The sequence below is a fragment of the Colias philodice genome, chromosome 18 (assembly GCF_061535455.1).
Source record: "Colias philodice isolate Cphi_HAF_F1 chromosome 18, ilColPhil1 Martin Lab GWU primary, whole genome shotgun sequence".
NCBI classification, from domain to species: Eukaryota; Metazoa; Arthropoda; class Insecta; order Lepidoptera; family Pieridae; genus Colias; species Colias philodice.
Genome location: NC_143103.1, coordinates 5,210,530 through 5,232,788, shown reverse-complemented (window position 1 = coordinate 5,232,788; position 22,259 = coordinate 5,210,530). Strand labels below are relative to the sequence as shown.

Here is a 22,259-nt window from a genome sequence, read left to right as displayed (position 1 = left end):
GTCGAAAACTTCAATAAAATGAAAACTATTTGTTAAAATTAACTTTAAAAACATGTACAAATATATTATGTAGGTATTGTTTCTTTATGATAAGTAAGTATTATTAATTATTCTCCAAAAATAAAATATAAAATAGGCAAAAGCTTTGTCTATTATCATCTATTATATATTAATTCTATGTACAACTATAACGATAAGGCTTACGAAAGTTTGGCAAATGTGAATTACAATTTCATATATCTCAGACCATATTTTGAACTTAGCAACACTCTGAGGCTGCTGTGAAATTCACCGAGTACCTATTCATAAATCTTGAAAGTTGAAACTTATTAAATATATTCTCATACCAAGTTTAGTAGAAACAATACTACTCAAGCTATATTTCTTACATTATAAATCGTTAGCTATTATTCTATGTATTATATTATATTGTTGAAGCTAGTACTAAAGCTTAGAACAATGTACGGTCACGTAGACATGACTGTATTAGTAAGCCTTGGTGGTTCTTGTAACTAATTTACATATTTGATGTAATACCACTTTATAGCACGTGTATAAATACGACTATTTACGATTATTTGATATTTTGACTTAATAATATAAATAAAAACACAATGTATACGAATTACGAACGGATGTTATGAGCGGTTTTTAGTAGTAAGATTAATTAATTTTATTTTTTTATACCAGAAAACCTGTTCTCTTTTCTTGGAATTATAAAAATAGATTTTTTACAAAATGTTAGGTCGTTTGTTTCCTTTGTAATTGGTTTCCCATTTGTCTTGAAACCGAAAAATGTGATTTTATAATTCGTTTCAAATAGTTTTTAAATGAAAAGAAATTAAACTGAATATAAGTTGTAGATGTTATAGGTTAGGTTAGGTAATCTAGGGAGTTTGCGACAATGGACATTGCACCATGAACTCATAATCATCACGAAAATTAGTAGCTAGGTAGTATGATCTATGAAAATCTTGTTAGGCAAATAGTAACTACTAAAGTCATAAAATAACAGTTTCATATTTTACTTTTACAATTAAATTTATCAATGTTCATAGTACAGTATTAATATGGTTATATGACATATTATGGTAGGTGTCAAGTGGCTACCGTGTTAAATGTTACGAAAGTTACGATTCTAATCCAAGGCAAATGACTATCTAGGATGTTATGCGGTTTACTCTCATGGCTGGCCCATACGCTACGGTACAATAGGTCCATCTTTCAGGAAACTGCGCAGGTAGACCCTTAGCGAATAGACCTTTGCAGTTTTTTGAGCCTACTTATGATCGGTTGACATGCGGAGATATATACCTACCTGTACGCCGTACGTTACACCGTAGCGCTTGTATGGCTTACATCAGGTAGAACTTAGAAGTCAAGATTTGTTTGACAACCACCTAATCCCAAAAAATGCCATTGAATTAAAAATTGAACACAAAGACATACAATATATCATATTGTATTGTGTCTTGGCGCCTTCGAGTCTAAATAACTTTGGCTGGGGGCTCACAGAGCAAAGCCAACACTTGTATGCCAACTGTCGCTGGCACAGCCCTTGGTTGCATAAATTGCAGCAAGGTCAGGTCGAGGTGACGATATCGTGATATCCGTTTGAATCAAAAAATCATAGACAATGATCATTTTATTATCTATGAACAACATAAATACAGTGTCGAAGAGGTCTAATTTCTGACGGGAAAGACACGACACGAATCATCGATAAATTATAAACAGGCTTTGATAATACATGAGTCCATAAATATAGAATAAGTGTATGTTCACCTCCATAATATAAAGCTCAGTTTTGTCCTTTAACCTATGTATAACGAAGTAGATAGTTTGTACACAAAAATGGCCAGAACGATTCATTTATTATATGAGCTAAATTGTAAATCAACAAAATTAATTCACTCTGTTACTAATCTTGTTAGTTTTGTGTCCAACACTAGTTATTTTCTTATACGACAAAATGCCACAAACACGCCAATGCGATACTTAATGCTTTTAGCCGTCAGCTTATAAAAGGCCACTGAAAATTAAAGCAATTTATATAACCGGGAAAGCTTTCAGCATACAGTAGGCACTGCGACAAAGCCGGTTACGACATATTCAATTATCTGTTTTTAAAAGCACCATTAGTTCGACTGGACCTTAATGCGTATGCAATATTTTCGCTTGGTAATGTTTAAAATGCAATGTTTTTTATTAAATTAAGCGTTCTTAGTACAAATTACGTATAAATTGATTTTCTTTTTAAATTTGTAAGATACTTTTCGTTATTACCTTAATCTATAGGTATAATACGGAAAAACCCGGGATTTTCCTCTACGGACAAAAGACTACACGTAAATGAAATTGTTTAGTTTGCCATTGTGTTAAGTTTATCCGGTCCTATATAATACAAATTATGAGTATTTAAATATTATATTTTAAAATATTTAAAAAATACAAATTCATCAAAAAATCCGATATTGCACATACAGCAATCCATCCTTGGTATAAACCGCGCCTGCGGACTCAGCAGGGGGATAAGTTCAAGGGCATCAGGAACGTCGAAGCAACAGCTGGATCGATAGAGGCTTCAATCGGAACTCTCCTCATCGCTATAGCGACCTGCAGCCGTGACCTGGAAGGGGGGAGGGGTTGCATCGAGCGGCCGGGCTGCATCGAGCAGTTATTTCGGTGCACCTCCATCGTCGCAGTCGTTCGCCGCGCCTCGTATAGCGCGCGCGCTTTTCACACTCGATGCAAGTTACCGCCCCCGTACACTCTGCTTTTTATATCGTGTTTTTAATCCTTCAATTATAAAAATATATATTTTTTCATATCAATTAAATCAACAGTGCTCCTAAGATTTACGCGCACCTGTTGCGCGAGGTGAAACCGCGTGGAAAACTCTTTTTCTCAGTAGCGGACGCGACTACTTTCACCGTTCACATTCCGCGCCTACGACGTTGCAAAGAACCAGTCCATGTTACTTTACACTAAGTTACTGCTAAACTTGATGTGTCAAATTTGATATTTTACTGTGCGTAAGGTATTGTATGATGATAATGTCAATAGATGCTTGTGTGAATAATCGGCCGTTTGGGATTTCGAATTCATGAAATCTGAACGTAAATGTACCGATCGGCCCATCTACCCCTGGCCACACGTCATGTGATAATATGTATTATCTAATGAGCGTCAATTATACATCTGGTTTTCGTTCTAATCTTTGTATAGTGAATGCGCTGTAATGTGCAATTGTCGCGTTACGCAAGGGGGGATGCGTTGAAATAGTTTGCTGATATAATTTAGAATGTTGTGAAGAGATGAGTTGCAGCTGGCAATTGGCCAGGGATGCAGCTCTGAAGGTCGTGGGGCGTGGGTGGGCGTTGGGGGGAAGGGGGAGATTATGTATGACTGTTATGCGCAGGTACAGAGGACCTCCATCTCTCGATGTGTAGCCTTGTAATTGTTAATCGATTTGTTACATCTAGATTGCAAATTCTGGTCCCTAGGCAATTGTTGAAGTCGCCATTTTGATCACAGCACCGTTTCAGTTGAATGAAACCGCTTGATGTGCATTATGAATTATGATGACTTCTAATCGTTATATAATGATCACAGAAAGTAAAGTCCCTGTACAATACAGTCATCTTAAATGGATGTGAATTAAGCAATGAGGAAAAACCTCAGTTGTACATCCATTAGTAATTGTCTGCAATTGCATCCACGTGGAACATGGACCAAATTTTAACTGCTTATATAATCACAAACTAAAGTCCTGATAATGGTCGATGCAATTGAATTCATGCAACTTCCTTGCAGATTTAGATGACCTTCGATATGAAGCCCTTAAACTTCTACTGAAGTATTTTATTGGAGCACTTTGTAATCATGCATGTACATTTCGTTTTAAGGAGTATTACTTCTCTATTGTACTTATTATGTGTGATGATCTAAATTTCGTGATACTCTTATACATCCTCCAATACATTCCACAACAACAATTTATACTAATTGAAAAAATAATATCTTCTCACCTATCTCAGCATTGATTAGCAATTATTTCATAAGCTTTGTATTGAATTGTATTTCTTCAATATTCGAGGCGTCATTCAAAATTAATTTTAAATTCATTGCAATCTTGGGCACTTAACGTTAAATTTGGCCGCATGAAGTGACATTTACTTGCGTGCTGACGTCACTGATGGACGATCGACATTATCACTTTCATCTCAGCCAGAACTCGTATTCGGGCGTACGTGTACATCTCGATTGCGAAACGCATATAAAGCACACACGTACAAAACTTTCGCTGCGGGACCATTGACCGTGGTTCGACTTTCTAAATGTCGTAACTACGGTGATCGCCCCGACAATTGTAATTCGTGATACACCTCGACGGTACACGCGACGCTACCATTTTTTGTAATTCCACAAATCCGTGGAAAGTTTGCGATGCAATTAATTCGTCGAAACTTCCCTCTGTAATTGGTCTGTTGATGTGTACAGTATACACCGTCGCGACTCGAGCGACTAACGTCTTTGGCAACCCACCTGTGGAATGCAATGAATGGTGACAAGCCTTCACAAGTACCTTTGCACGGCATTGAGGCCGTTCCTTTCTTTTCCCATAGAAGTCAAACACGATTTCATGTTGTTATTTTGTATAAGGTTTCTTGAATAACCTAAGGCATATTAGCGATAGAATGTTCCAAGAGAATTTACGACATTGCCACTGTAATAAATGCCAGAATATCACTCATTCTCATTTTCTTCGTGTATTTGATTTATACATTCTCATAATTGTATATGATTTATACAATATTACAACCCAGTATTGTTTAAATCAATCACAGATGCCTACTCGGTCAAATATAGAATAAGAAGTTTTATATAGATTGGTTTGTAGGCCAGAGCAAAAGGCCACTACCGCAATCAAGTAATACATACCGCAATGCACAATAAAAACGTATTCCCTAGATTCTGTTACCAGGCTCCGACCTGACCCTGACCGCATGTCCTAGGTTACCTAGCTGCGTCCTTGGGCGATCTGCCAGCTCCCCCCGCCCCTCATCTGGAACGCAAGCGCAGGAAATCACCCATATTGCCAATCGACTTCATCAATAGGCATTCAATAACGAACATTCCTCACTATTGGTTGATGCTAGGCTATCTATCTCGTTCTATATTTTTCTCTATTCACCGATGAGTATTGAATATCCGCTCTATACAATATTATCATCGATTTATGGCTCTTTGTTACTGTTTACATTTACTGAACTAATTATAACATAGACTTCTTAATTTTAAACATAATATGGGTTATTGTTTTAAACACATTCATCGTGTTCATCAGTAATATAGAGTTCGATTTATGCTTGATTCGTTTTAAATTCTTTAGTTTTATTTCATCTTGAATGGGGGGCGTAGCTACAGCTTTTTTTTCTTTTGTGAGAAATCTTTACCCTTCCTAAGGGCCCCCAAACAAATTTTTATACGGGGCCCCGCCAAGGCACGCTACGCTTCTGTCTTGAATGGATCAACAATATTAACTATGAAATGGTCCTTCTTGTGTTGAAAAAATTAAACTTTACAAAACAATATCAATTATTTACATCTATTATTAACACATGTTGAGCTGACATACTTTATTGTTTCTAACCCTAGTTATTTGATACCATAGTACATAATTGATTACGGCCGGCAGTAACTAGTTACTAGAATATGAAATGTATTCTGTAATCTGTACAATAGTAGAGTAATAAAAATCAAAAAATTTTACTTTGGATTATTTTGAAATACACATCGAAAAATGCTAATCACGCAAAACGTTGATGTTCAACTAAATGATGAGACATGTGGAACATATTTTAAAGATACATAAGATCTTTAGATTTTCCAGAATCAGTAGGTAGAGTAAAGATTACAATCGTTAATACGATGTTAAAATTCATAAGAACTGTGTTATTCAGTCTAATATTAGAAGTAAATGCAATAACGTCCGGTATGTTTTGTTAAAGCAATGCATAAGACTGTGGAGGTAAAGTGCAGTGCAGACGCGCAAACCAAGTGATCTGCTCCGAAGCTGAGAGGCGCGTGAGTCAGGCGACCTTGGGCTCACACCGCCGTGTAAACCCGCCTAGCACTGTAATATTTTATTGGTTCACCGGCCAACGAGCGGTGACAGCAGCGAGGTCATCGGGCTCTAACATCTAGTTCCAAACTGAAAAAATTATAAATAAAAACAAGATCTTTATCGCGCCCGATGCAACTTTGCATGCAATGTAAACAGTTTTATTTGACAGCTGGGCATTAATTCATTTTATACTGTTTTGTTTACTCTCGTCTTTTGAGGTTATTTTCTGGATATAGAATGGAATTGTTTTTGCAATGTTTTGCGTATCGTCGTGGGTTGGCCGTCGAAATGGAGCATCTATTTGTGGCGCTTGAGGCCCGCGGGCGACATTATTGTAACAAACATAATATATATACCATACCTTACGCACAGTATTTAACCTACTATAAAATATAGTTAATCTATTTTATTTTACATTGAAATTTGTATGATTAAATACCGATTTAAGTATAGAGCAGAGTGTACGGTGACCCAGTTACTGATGCATCTCGTGTGTCGAACGTTATCTATTAACGTTTGTTGCCTCTCGCCGAATTCTGAATCCAGCTAAAGACAGCAAAGCGTAACCGTTCACTACAAATGAGATTACGTGAATGTGAAGGATGAAAGCGAGATACGGGGAAAGTGAGATGCGTGAAATGAGGCAGAGAAACTGCGCGGTGACAGGTGGGCTCTCGGCGAGATCGTCGAATGGCCCGCTCAGCCGTCGCGGCTGGGTTGCGACAACGGCCCGTCTGAATAGCGTATTTCAAGCCGGCTCGCTCGCTGCACCGACCGCTTTGCGAAACCGCGGTTATGCAAGGCGTGCCGGTGCCAACTCGCGGCTCGCACGCCGGAAGGAAAAGTGGAACGAGTCGCAGTGAGGCAGCCGCGCGCGCCGCCTCTGCACGCGCGGACTCCAGTGAAGTGCCCCAGTGTCGTGTTAGTGTCGCTTCTAGAACGTTTGAACTGTGTTGCGCAAGTCCTACGCCTACAGTGGGATTATTTTAAACTAGATAATTAGACGACCTCGCCGCGAGACCGTGCCGCGACTTAGTCGCAACCCCTATCACTGTGCTTAACGACACGTGCAAAAATCACTGTCCGTCACGTGTACTGTCTACACGTCTTCCACTATTCACATATCTTCACTAATGCTAAGTTTATCATCTATAAATCATCCCTTTTTTATGACTGCACTGAAAGATTCATTTAAACTCACAACTATATTAACAATTTAACTAAACTTTTCAGTACCGGCCTCATTAATATTTCAAGAGTTTCCTAACAAACGTCTGTCCACTTAGAGGTGATTACAATTCATTTGCGTTATTAATATTCGAAACGAGTTAATTATTCCGTTTTTATTAAGGATGTGCTGTTGAAACAAGAGGGAAAGTGTGCTTCAGACCGTGGTGGTTTCCTCGAGCCACTCGCTAAATCATGACTCGTGCGCAATCGATACTCACATCCGACTTTCGATAATATTATTTGACTGCAATCACTAATTTATTCGAACCGTTCTACTATCGTATTGTACACGGTAGGTTGCTATAAAAATAAACGTCTAAAAGTGTAGCTGTCAGTCGATCGGTTTACAAGCGTCATGTAAAATGACTATAGTCTTTAAACATTGTTGAAAGGTCCCACGCGTTCTAAACTCACACCATACTAAGCCTCTATCCATGTATTCAAGGACGTTTTAATAGTGTGTACAATGGCAATCAAGCGACATAATTTATCATGTGCGTCGTGTTCTATGCTCGTTGCACAATGCAGCTTATCTAGCCGAGAGCTAACAATTATTTGTCCCACTTTCTTATTGGGCTCGACCGAATATGTTTGAGCCGATTCAATGGAAGTCTAATTGATTGACATTTACATAAACATTATGGGACTTCATTTATTTTAATGCGCTTACTATTTTAAACCAATTCCAAGAGACCGCGACACCAGTAGTTAAATTACATTGCGCAACATTGCTAGGATTCTCCATCACATTAATGTCAAAGATGAAGTTCTGCACATGATATAAATAATAATAATTACTCGTAACGAATGCGCAACAGGACGTATGCATCATTGCGTCATTCTTTAGTATGCATCGCAACATAGTGTAGGCGGGCCACGCTAGATCTACCTAGTGCCTATTACTGCAGCATTAGTCCTTTATTCATTGAGATAATGACACAGAGTCCGTCTACTTTAATGCATTGTATTGCTGTGTGCAATCATGTTTTTGACTTGATCAAGTTTCACAAGCGTTGTAAGGAATAGGTACGTGTTAAAAGTTTTGCCGTGGATTGTTTGATGAAACCAATTTCATTTTATCGATTTAAAGCTTTGTTTGGAACTCATGTATAAAATTAAAAAATACCGTAAAATTATATGATTCGCCATACGACGAAGACTGTTTAGGGACATCTATTGGAAATTCATATATTTTACGATTCAAATGAAAATGTTTGTTTTGTTGGCGTAATAACTGCCTCTAAAACAAAACATTAGTGCAGCAAAGCCATTTGCAGTTCAAATATCTACGTGAAAGTAATAAAATCTATTATTCTATCCATTAGATGGAGGGCTATGTCAGTCGGAGCTCGGCTGGCGCAAGGCCGCGAGCGCGAGTTTGACCTACTTAGTTCACCTTTGTTTTTAACCCGAGCTACGCGAAACTCGACTTAACATTGCATAGTAATTATAGGCAATTGATGCTCCTCGATCGAATGGAATTATAATCTATTGATATGGAACGCTTTGTGTTTAAAGTATAGGTTCAGCTAGACACATTTTAAATTGCAATTATTAAATAGAGTCTACATTCCAGTCATTATAGCGTTCAATGTAAAATGTTAAAGCAATATTCTCTGAGTGCATACGGACTATTTTCGTTAAACAATTGAATTGAAAGTTAAAATCGACGAACAGCTGTGCATTCAATGCAGAAATGCATCGTGCTATCGCCTCTGTTAACTGTTTGACTATACTTATCATATTTGCTCTATACTTCGATATTGATAAATAGTATTTATTTATTATTTACACGTGTCATTTTAGCATGATTTCCATTAGTAGTACGTCACAAGAAAATTATGTTTAATTGTGTTCTGTAGCTAGGGCCTTATAACTGATGAATGTTAGGAGTGTTTCACATGCAACAAAACAGATAATGCATTTCGATTGATATGATTAATTTTAATTTAATAATAATTTGCCGGCGAATGGGTGCAATGGTTGCTAGGTTTTATATTTTGCATCGTCATAATGTTGTAATGGTGGCATTGTCACGTTCAATTTTTTAATATTTTATTCACAGTTCACTCATATAGTGACTATGCAGAGCCTATTCAATTGAAGAGGTAATGGAATTTAAGTAAAACTATAAACAGAAGAGTTACTTTCAAAGCATGCTCGTGGAAATTAAACCGTAAAATATTAATAAAATTGTATTTCTAATTAATTCTGCGTAATAAAAAGTAATGCGCGAAATATTTGTATTTATAATTATGATATTTTCTTTTATTTTAATGTCACGTTTTCTCCACACTCTTTATATTCTTTAAATTACAAACTTTCAAATCAGTAGTAGATGAAATAATTTAAAAAATGATTACAACGCGTGCTTGAAATGGAGTTTGGATACGTGATTAACATTATTTTCATAGTCATAATACGTTGCGACATTACACCTCCATTGTAATGTGTTAACAAGCCTATTCACTATGAATACTTAATAACGAGTAATCAATTAAATAATCTGACAATCGATACGCGACTACAATATTAATCGAATGAAATCAGCGCAATCCAATTAAATAGGGATCTTCTGTTTCGTGACGATCATTCCTAACATCTATCTGACTTATCGACGCACTAACACTAATTATGCTTTAGCTTATAAAATAATAGTGACCCATTAATATAGAGGACAGTAAGTGATAACGGCCAAGACGATCCGTGATGCATAGACAGTTTAGTGCCGCGACTAGTGAACTATCGATATCGACGTTTTCAATACGCCCCTGGGTTCGTGCCAGGAGTGCGTTTGCAACGCACGCGACAAGTTTGCGTTAAGGCAAAGTTGACACTGTAAATGCACTATCTGGTACGACACCCAGGCGCGTGATGCGACGCATCAGACCAACTATTCGGAACATCGGCTACAGTTCCTTGGAACTGATACGAACTATAAGTGCTTTTTAGATTACAGTTCATTTATTTTTATTTCTATTATGTAACCTTAGTACTATTAATAATTTGTATTATTATATTTTATTTATTTACGGATGTGATATTTTCTGCTTTTTTGATATTTAATTTTACAATTTTAGATTTTTTGTTAATAATTTATTTGTGTATTGATGTAAGCTTTTGTATGTTTTATTTTTATTTGATATGTCTGTTATACCTTGTTTATTTTTTGTATTTTAATGCCTTATTACAGCGCCTTTTCTATATTTTCGTTTGTTTTATTTCTTAAACCATTTTATTTTGTACTTTTCAAATGTATGCTTCATTGCCAACCGATTTTAAAATTTCAAAGCATCAAAGTTTTGATATTTTTAATACAAATTAAAACCTATTGACACATTCGACATAATGTAGAAGTTACTACAAATTTCATCAAAGTTCATTTCCGAATAGTTTCTGTCTTCTGAAACAAAATATTAAAAAAAAAAAATCATTTGATAATGATTATACAATTGATAAATATGTAACACGTTCTTAATACATATTTGCAGCTGACAACAAAAGTAACGTTGCATAAATATTATTGCAGACAGTATTGGCAGACGTGTTCCAGATAACTACTTGAACATAGATAATCTCCACTGACACTTAATAATTGGACGCATACATTGTTGCAAAGTAACCACATCGAGATTCTAGACGTTGTTTTAAATATAGCACTATCGATAATTTTATCACATCACTACGCTATCTTCGCAATGCAGCTGTTGATTAATAGAACTATCAAAATAGAATTATTTAACTATTACCTTATCGAAATGTGTTTTATAATAATTTATAGACACATTTGTGTTTACGTTTTGATAACATTCATTATAAGGCGTCACTGCTATCACAAAGAGCGAAAACCCAATATTTTCTTGAAAAATCATTGCACGTATTTTACACACTTTTTTACAGTAATTTAATAGTAACTTTTAGAAGACATATTAATGAAAAAAACCTTTACATTAAACAAATCCCGATTCTGCCTTTATATTTGTCACATAAATATATTTTTTGAACCCCTAACAATACTTATGAAATTCCAACGAACAAGAGAAGTGTAAAAATATAAAGTATATTTTACACTATTTTATTATTGGATATTACAGGACAGTGGGTCAAGTATACATGCTCGGTACTGGCGAAGCCCTATGGAGTAATCTCATTTCACTACAAGTGACTATGCTCAGATAAAACCACACAAATACTCTAACAATAATAATTTATATCAGAATAGCCCTTTACTTAGAGACACGACTTTGCTTAAATAGGATAGATTTATAGGTAAATAATAATTTGAATAATTTTCACATTGTTTAAGTTTTGTTGGTGATAAATAAGTAGTCTGGACATTTTATTTTGAATAGTAGAGTCTCGAGAAAAGATCATACATCTGCCCTATTGTTTTATAATTCATGGTACACTTATAATTCTCTGATAATATGTAATAACTTAGTTTTAGAGTAAATTTATTTGAAGGAAAAAATAAGTTCAACTATATATGGGATATAGTTGAACTTATTTTTTCCTTATAATATATTGAAAATAGTGTTTCTTCCATTTGAGCAGATTGAGATTTATCTTAAGCAGACGAGATTGCAGTTTTGTGGAGCCTGGAGGTTACCTGAGTTCAACATAATTAAAATAATTAATTCATTCGTTTCCTATAGCAATTAAGAAACGCGCTTCTCTCAACCTTTTAGAACGATGAACTAAGCATCATGGGTCGTAATACCCATCATCGTTATAAATATTTTTTCTAATATCTTTCAAATCAAAAAACATTTTTTTAAATTTATAAATCTAGGATTAGTACTATCAGTAGGTACCCATGCCTTTATTATTGGCGAGTCATTTTTTTATTATTCCTGGGAACTTACATGTCAACTTACAGAAATCATCATAATAAGAAGGGGTTTTTATCATTTACAGATACAAAATTAACTTTCACCAATTTAATACTATCTATGTTATTCTGCAGATATTATTAAGGCTCGCTATTTCTGTGCTTTGTTTTATTTTTGCTAATAAAATATTTGACTCATTGTTGTTTTATTTATTAGAACTTCGCTTGTTTTTAGTTTTAAATATTATTTATTGCTTATTAGTTGTCTGTTTGATAATGACGTCACCCAGTATCTAAAAGTATTGACCTACTACAGAGTACTTGTAGTAATTAGAAACAATAACATCTATTCTATAATGTACTTTCAAAGATAATAACGTCATAGACAATAATATAAGTAATAATTTTCTGTGTTCTTTACGAAATTTATAGGTCAGTGTGGCTTTTCATTTTATAGTATGAATATTACTTGATTAAAACAATGATTAAAACCTTTAAATATTACGTTATACGTATACGATACAACCACAATACAGCTTATTATTATTTTATTATAAAGTAACTCTTGCTTACCACAATTATTTGGCCATGAGGCATTCGTCACTCAAAAGCATACCTCAGGTCAACATCTTTTGGATGGTTTTAGAGAAGGATCTAGATTTCCATTTCAATAGTGTTCATTTACCAAGTGAGATATATACGAATACGAGTAGTATGTATTTTCATAAGAAACGATAAACATGCAGTCTGTTGAACTATCCATTGATTCAATTAGAATTCGAAGTAGTATTTACTATGTAAATCAAATAGTCACCTGCTTAGTTACATTGTTTATATTTAGACTAGTTTCTTGTACCTATTAGTTGCAAACTGGTCATTATTTTGAATCAAAGGCGATAGCTATTTTGAAAAATGTTTAAATTTTTAATTGCATAACATCAATTCTTAAACATTGTGTTTTTCTCCAACGTCTATTATATTTTTTCACGAAGCTAATGTCTATTTATTTCATTTCGTATAACATATCAAAAATTGCATTTTTATTATTCCCAGCCTGAAGCTGATACAGGTATTTCAAGTTTATATTCTAACATAGATATTTCCAAAGGGTACGATATGCGTGACTGCAATAGAAAACGATAGTTATGCTGTAAACGGCATTATTAATATCTTAGCCGCATAAAATGTAAAATATCGACCATACATAATTGATCACAATACACTGGTTCAACTATTCCAACACATGCTGCAGGCCTCACACACTTACCTAACAAAAGAAGCAATGGACGTGTGCTAATTAGATACGTATCGCATCGGAAACGTTAATGCCACAATTGCAACTTCAAGAAACTTAATATTACAACAAACGAAATAGGAAGTTATTCGATGCATATAACATTTATTCACTTTCAAATAGTTTGCGTAATGGTCAATTGATAAGTTCGTAACGAATGCTACTGACTGCAGCGAATTCGGTCGCGAAATATAATTAATAATGAAATAAATTTCAGAACATTTTGAAACTACACTTAGATTTCTAATGTCTTATAGCAAAATATTAAGCAACGATTGTTATTTTTCGTAATATTGATAATATGTAGTAGAACTTGTAATAAAATTGAAGGTTGCTATTCGTGCAAAAGCTAAAATAGTGACTTTATTCACGCCATGTTCTCATGTTAACTATTTATAGTTTACCTGAACTTTATTTAAATGCCAGATGAATTTATCTGGATCTATACAATTGGATATATTTGGATAGCATCTATTATTGAAGATACCTCAAATTGTAGCCGCATTTTAGGTACCTACAGTGTCAACATGGTGTCAACCAACTAAGAGGCTACTAGATTTAAAACGTTTTTGAAACTTGAACCCTCCTACACACATAATTTAATCTATAATGACAGCGTAGAACGTCAACAAAAAAACGTAGATGGTTCAATTCGCATAGCGAAATAATCTTATAATCTCCACAATAGCAATAATTAGTTGTTGGAAAAAATTGCACTCGACGTCAATGGCAGTGATGTCATACATTTGTATTATTCCGCCAGTAATGCAGACCTCATCATCACTTAAGGCTGCAGTCTAGCAAAATTGTGTTTTCAACAAGTTATTTGACAATTTTTTCCCGGCTAATGAAATGATAAACTGATTTTTTTTTTCTTGTTTATCAATTAGTGTTATATACGCAATGCGCGTGAATTTTTTCACATTTATAAAGTTACTTTATGTTACCTTAATCAGGCCTTCAAGATAAGTCTCTTTCCCCCAAAATCATTTCGAGCTAAGTTTGTGCACTCACTACGTTGCAACCGATTACAATTTACATAATCTGATCAGCGCATTATTATCCTTATATAGTCGTTATTAAAAACTGCTGAATACAATTGCCGAAAAACTTATGATTTTCTTAATTAGAGCGTTATAAATTCATTAAATTTCCCATTTTTTGCCTTACAAAATCGATTGATAAATACTGCTAAAAGTTATTTTTTCCATTAATTTATTCGAGTTGGTTGAAGACCAATGAGTATTAATCCTTTAAAAAAAATTTTTTTTGGATTTTGATAATTCTTTAAATATTAAAAAAATATTTAAAATAATATGGAAAAATCCTAGCGAATTTCTTTAGTCGCGCTCCTTGGGCCGGAGCGTTCTGACGTGTGCTCTACGCTCGATTTTCCTTCATACCGAAGTGAAAGTTGCTCTACTTCATTAAATTTAATATTTTTATTAATTGATTATTTTTATCTTAGTTTTGTGCAAATATTCGTATTTTTAAACATTTGATTTCGATATGGAAAATAAACGAAAAAAATACGCGTGTAACTACTAGAAAAAAAATTATCTTCGAACATAAAGTTAATGAAACCAAATAGATTGCAAAGGTGATTGGCAACAATTTCTTTATTTTACGGGGTGTCAGTAAAGGGATGTATATTTCTTTAAAACTAAAGTAAGTTCATAAATTTTCTTATAATATAATTTTTTTGAAGTTCCAAAAATGTTTATTTTTCGTTTGAGAAATACGAAATATAATATAAACTTGTATTGAGAACTTGAACTTCCCAAGTTCATCCGGGGAAATCCCCATACGGGGAAAATGATTTGTTTACTCCAAAATTGATCCGAGGTGTTTTAATTTTTTCTTCTAGTCATTTTCAACGTAGCGGCATGTTGTTTGATTATTAATTTTGTAACTTAAATACAGGATGTTGGTTTTATATTCTGATCTTACAGACGCGCTGACAAATTTAGTCCACCATTTCTAGTTTAGTCTAACTACAAAACTACCAAAAAACTCTAAGTACCAATATTAAAACGAATGGATTATCATCACATCATCAAAATTCAGTGGGGTTGAGAACTAAACAAACAGAAGTAACAGAGACGCGAAGAATAAAATAAAGGACGAAAACGATAATTCGTTGATGCTTTCCCTTTTCGACGTATTGTTAGGGTACATCACCAATCTGCAAAAAACAAAACTGATGATTCCCAATTGCTGATTAAAAATGAAAAACAAATAATCGACAACAGTGGTGAAAATTTGCTGATCACAATGAAACATCCTTCAGTGGTAGCAGATTTACTCATTTAAAATGTATCGGTGAACAGCGTAAAGGAGAGGAGGACAGGAAAACATTATGAATGTGGATGGTGGATTGTATACAGGGTGTAATCGATAAGTATGTGCAGGCGATTATGACGTGATTGCAGGTATCAAAAAACTTAAAACTGATATCGAAATTACTTTACCTAATGAGCAAAATGACAATAATAACTTTTTAAAAGTATAACGAGAAATATCTAAAAAATTTACTTTATACACTCCCATATCAAAAAGGGAAAATGGGACTAGTAGAAGTTAAATGTCTAATTCCGGCAAAAGACATGAATGCGGAAGATGCGGTTAAAAAAAATTTAATATTTGAAATACAATGCAAAAAAGAACACTTTTGTCATAGATAAGAATCATGACTATTTTTTCCAAATTCAGGGACAACTAAACGTTGCAGAAGCAGAAGTCTGCTTATTTGCTGTTTGGACTGGAGTGAATCATTCGTTAAAAATAGAATATATAAAAAAGTATGTAACGTTTAGGCAAAATAAAATGATGGACCATTATCAAGATTTTACATAAATTGCCTACTGTCAGAATTGATTGATTCGAGACTTCAGCATTCGATGCCCATCAAGGACCCATCCTATATCATTCAAGCGATTGAAAAAAAAGAGATAAATCCAGTGCAACCGATAAAGCATCAGAATGCTAGCAAAAGATTTATTAGGTTTATCAATATAAATCTATATATTATACATAATATAATAAATCTGTAGAAGACGCGAAGACTGACATCCGCGCGGACGGAGTCGCGGGCGGAAGCTAGTCAGAAATAAATATCTTTTGTTTTCATTTGCGTATTTTTCTATTTTATAATTTTTTAACACAAACATTACATTTTTTTTATTAAATACAAAATTTGTTTATCCGTTTTATTAGTTAAACTGAACAACTTTCACTAAGAAACTAAGGTCGAAAAAAATGTATAGAGTTATGCATTTTGTATGGAAAGCTTATTTTTTTTTATATTTCGTCCAAATTTCTTTGTAAAAGTTGATCAGTTATATAAACATGAAGTTGAAGATATCAATAGAAAGTATTCGCAAATTTTGTGTACTGATAAAAAAAAATCACCCGGTGTAATTTTCACGAAAATTGTTTCAAATTGTCATTTTTGGTACTTATTACGAATATTAAATTATACGAATGATTTAATTTTTAAAAATTAAGTGGAGCAACTTTCCCTTAGTACATTTGTATTATTTACATATAGGATGACAGGATGCATTTGTTTGCACTACTAGACCAAGCCCTTAATTCTGCGTGGAATTTATGGAATCATGGAAGACGCTTTAGTTAACGTGTTTTTTCTCGAACATTGTTATCACTATTTTGTATTTGATATTTCATTCTTGAAGAGCTGTAATATAACGAGTGTTTCGAGTAGTTTTTTTACGTTATTAATACGACTAATTCGAAAGCCTAATAAGGTCTACTGTTCTGCAATGATCTGCTTATATTCACCAACAAGGTCCTTCAAATGGTGCTCCTCCATTATCCTACTACATTGATACAGTGTAAAGTAGGTACCTACTGGGATAATAACGCGAATAAAAGCTGTGGAGAATATTATTTTTACTTATTTTCATTTAGAATTACCTATTTCCGAATTTTTACTGTCGACCTGCTGATACCATTGATGATTAGCCTATAGCCTATTTGACACTTTGTGATACAGGTATTCTTTCATAGCTTACCTATCTGTTATTTGAACTAAAGATGAGTTAAACAAGACCCCAGAAGATGGGAAACTGGCCATTAATCTAAAAATATTCCTAACAATCAAACTAGCACACCTTTGTAATTTACTTAGCAAATAAGCAAATTTATTACAATGTATAAAATTTATCTGTCTGTCTACTGAGACCAAAAGTTTAATATTTATAAATTGTGTGTGAAATCTGGTGTAGGTACATTTTTAACTTCGTTTATTTTCAATTGAACTTACCTTTTTAGAAAATTAATAATATGAGATGTATTCAAGTTTGCAAACCCCTGACTATTTAATTAAGATGGTTCTAATTATAATAAATTTTTAATATGTACTTACCTCGTAGCTGGTAGGAAGGTAGGAGGTATGTTCAGTTTTTAAACATATTATCCCACATGTGAATCGCAACTAGGTATTTTACGAAAGTGGAGGAAAATATAATTTCTTACTTAATTAATTAAAATTGATAAAATATCGCCATGGCGCCAATTACATAATATAAAGTACATTCTCTGGTCTGGTACATACTAATCATTATCACGTAGAAACGCATATAAAGATTGAGAACTTGTCTGACAGGTGAAACTAAAGGGCTTGCTGACATTCATTAGAAAAACGTGGTTAAATAAATTATAAACTGATTGGCTTAGAAATTTATTACTTTTAATAATGAGGAATGAGAATAAATAAGCCAAGCCTTATATTTATCACCTAGCTATTAGTAATTAGTATTGAAAGAATAAATAATATTAGGGTTGTTGAGGATTCCTCTTCCGCTTCCTCATAATGCGGAAGTTCCGCAATATTTTGGGTTCCTCAACCGTTACCGCATCCTCAAAAATAAAAATAAAAAATTCCTCTTCCGCTATCGCTTCCTCAAAATTTTGAGGAAATTTATGAGGATGCCGTATCTATGGCAACGCACTCGCTACGCGAAGCGCTATGCCAGCCCCCCTATGCAAGTGGCTTTCTGTTAGCGTAGCGTTCACTAGAATAGACTACGAATGTATGAGATTGACGTAAGCTGTAGATACGTTTATCTACAGCTTACGTCAATCTCATACATTCGTAGTCTATTCTATTGAACGCTACGCTAACAGAAAGCCACTTGCATAGGGGGGCAGGCCGATTCGATCGGGTGGCGAATTTACAAAGCCTATACCTATGTAGGTATACTTTTTGAGTCACGAGTCGGACTCTAATAGATGAGCTTTTGTTTATGCATATAACTCAACAAAACCTAATCTATCTAAATAAAAAAGTGACTCGACTTGATTATAATTTCCTATCATCCTCATCCGCTTCCTCTTCCTCATCCTCATCCTCTTCCTCAAAAAAATATCCTCATCCTCATCCGCATCCCCTAAATTTGCGTGTGAAAATTCCTCTTCCTCCTCCTCTTCCTCATAATCACTTCCTCAACAACCCAAAATAATATTTCAGAATTCTTCATTAAAATTTAAAATACTATTACCTAGTATGTTAATGCCATGGACGTATAAAAAAAGACGGACGGAGTATCGCCTAAACATTGAGTGAAGCCTAGTAATGGCGGCGACACATCCATGTGTGTATGCCAGGTTGATTGCCAGATGCAATAAAATTACCCCACACTTTAGTGTTTTTATTTTTCAATTTGTTATACTTTTTATGTGTTCTCTAACTATTAGAACCTATGCATAAATACAATTACTATGTAGCTTTGACGAATCAACCACTGGACGCGAAACCAAAGGAAAATGTATGAAAACTTGTTCAACAAATATTGGGGGGAGGAGAAGTAATGTCTCCTTAATTATTATTAAAATAAATAAAATTATATAAATTAATTGTTAGTTTATAACCAAACAAATAGGAAACATGCTTCTTACGATTTCAGTATACATACACTTGACATTTTCAAATTAACTGTCTTTTATCAGATGTCGAATTGGCTGTGAAATTTTTTTTTCAATATGGTTGTTATATAAGGGTTAGCATAGTATACATGTTTTTGTGAGAAGACAAAAACAAATTTTGTATGAAATTATTTCATCGTAATTTTAAAATTAATTAACTTTACATCAACTCCCCGACTTTTGGGAGAATGAGATTCTGAAATAATGGCAACACTATGGCAACAGCTGTCCTGATGACAATGGCAGCTGTATTTTTTTCTATAAATTTTGCCGTAATAATTTTGTCATTAAAACTTTAAAGAAATAACTTGCTTCCCTGTGACCACGCAAGACGGCATTTTAATTTTTTTTTTGTGAAACAATGACGCAGTTAATCAGTCGGTAGTTCACGACGTAATGGCGGCCGACTAGCTTACTATGGTGAGAGTGTGTGCGTGTTTATTGTCTTTACACGATCGCTAGCTTACTACGGTGGCTTCACGTTGTTTGTTCGTAAAACGGCGTCCGTCTTTTTTTATACGTCCATGGTTAATGCTTTACTTTTATGATGAGAAAACGAGTTGCTGGTTTTATTTCGACCTGGATCACGACTTCTGTCTATTTCAGATTTTCTATTAATATAATAAAAGATGAAACTATAATACATAGTAAAAATAAAGTATAATATTAAAACACATTAGACTTAATTCACTTGGTTTTTTTTTTCTTTAGAAAACCACATCAGCATATTACTAGTGGTTTAAATTAGGTACCTACCTACTTAATTTATCTGACCGACCCATTGGTTAATTACTGATCTATAACTCTATGATTAGAACTGCCGGTTAAATAGCTGTATGGACTCATGCATTTAACTCTCATTTCATATAATATTATACAGGGTTACCTTGAAAACACCAGCAACCTCGCAGGATAAGATAGCTAACATCATAAGTAACAACATTTGTTCTACGACTTTTGGCATAACGCAATAAATTATTTTTAAATGATTTTTTAAACTTTTATTGTGCTCTCCTAAGATTTGTAAGTCTATGTTCTATTCATTATCGGATGGACGAAGCGACGCCCCCTTCCCCCTCTCGTTCGCTTTTTGTTAACGTAATTTTTGGGAGGCGTAGAGTTTATAATATTCAAACGGAAAATTAAATGAATATTTATTTTTGTATGAAAATAAAATCTAACAAATTATCAAAAGTCGTAGAACAAATGTTGTTACTTATGATGTTAGCTATCTTGTCCTGCGAGGTTGCCGGTGTTTTACAAGTAACCCTGTATAGTATAAGTGCAATAGTTTTCTTCTATAAGTTTTTTATTGCATACAGTCATAGTTCTTTATTAGGTCATATTCTTACATTTACCCGATATTCTTTTGTCTTTATTTCATCCTAAATAAGACATTACAAGGTGCGCATGTTAATATTATTAATTATTATTTTCAGGCTGTCGCAAGATCATGGAGACGTCTGAAGGTCCCCTACGAGATAAGAACATGAGAAATCACTTCGCAAACAACGTGTCATTTCGGCAATAAATATAATTGAAAAGAGTATTAGAGTATCCAATAATATGGGGGAGGGAGTGTGCATTTCCTCAGGTCATGATTTTTCCAAAATGATAATAAGTATTTAAATTTGACAATCATTTTGATACTTTTTTGATGTAGGTATATAATAGGTATAATCTTGGGTATAATAAATGGTTAAAATTATGGATAAACCCTACTAGTTTAGACATAAAAAATTCTGAAACCTACTTGAGTTTATTTAAATCCTATTTATAAGAAATAATAAATATTTCAATGAAATTTTATGAAAGCAGACATTGAGAATTAACTATCGAAATACATACTACTAAAATTTCAGTCTACTTGTATTGCTTTAGATTTCTGGATTCATAAAACATATTTGGATTCAATACTGTATACATATTTAAATAAACAATGAACAAAGTAAGCTTATATTATCTCAGTAATTATGAACAAGATGTTTTTACTTTAAAACATAACATAATACAACTATTAATTACAAAGGTTAATAGAGATTATAATTACTTATATGGCATTATAATATTATATAGTATCTCCCTATTTCGTAATTATACACCATCTTTAGAGCTTCAGTGCCTTAAATTAGTGCATAGAATATCTTTCACACAAAAAATATACTCTAGAAAAGAGTCCAAAAATTGCTTTTGGGAATTTTATAGATTTATATTTATATGAAACTACCCTCATATATCCCATGCTACTTACCTACAACTGTTCAATTTTCTGTGTGAAGATTTGTTACAGGGGCAGCCTCTTATCCTGTCAAGTTCAACACTTCAACTGCTACATGCTTACGAAGATAAACATTTCAAGACTTTCAAGACATTTGGGTTGACCGCCTTGGCAGTGTGGTTAGCTGGTTGTTAAGTGATAAGCAACAGCCACTAACGGCACTGCCTCTGCGTACTCCTGTATCACATCAGTTTGAAGATTCGTCGAGCAGAAGCAAGAAATATTCTTCGTAGATTATACTATGAATGTTCATTGACTGAATTGGTTTTTTAATATTGTATGTTTGATAGTTATGTTGTCAATATAAATTTATAAAGAATAGAAAAAATTCGATCACGAGGCGGGACTCGAACCCGCATCCTTTCATCCGAAGCATTTGAATGCCATAAAACCAAAAATATAAATTCAGTTATGTTGTCGTTAATTATAATATTGTGTATATTTGACTGAATTGTTTTTTAATGTTGTATTTGTTGTTATGTGTTAGTAGATGTGTGATCATATTGTCAATATTGTTTTTATCTAAATACACTAGTTAGGTACCCACATG

The 22,259-nt window shown here is 33.7% G+C and overlaps 2 long non-coding RNA genes across 4 annotated transcripts in view; both read left to right on the top strand.

Moving 5' to 3' along the window:
* Positions 1 to 20,999, top strand: part of LOC149480429 (uncharacterized) — a 53,649-nt gene extending 32,650 nt beyond the window's left edge. The window contains exon 3 of the long non-coding RNA XR_016317076.1: positions 20,871 to 20,999. This is a non-coding gene — a long non-coding RNA (uncharacterized LOC149480429). The remainder of the gene's footprint in view (positions 1 to 20,870) is intronic.
* On the top strand, positions 2,234 to 10,566 carry LOC149480430 (uncharacterized). Of its 3 annotated transcripts, none has more exons than XR_016317075.1 (2): positions 2,234 to 2,991; positions 6,589 to 10,566. It is a non-coding gene; the product is annotated as an uncharacterized LOC149480430 (long non-coding RNA). The 3 variants fall into 3 exon arrangements; XR_016317074.1 differs by having other exon boundaries at positions 6,584 to 10,566; XR_016317073.1 differs by having other exon boundaries at positions 2,234 to 3,040; positions 6,584 to 10,566.
* Positions 21,000 to 22,259: the final 1,260 nt, after the last annotated feature.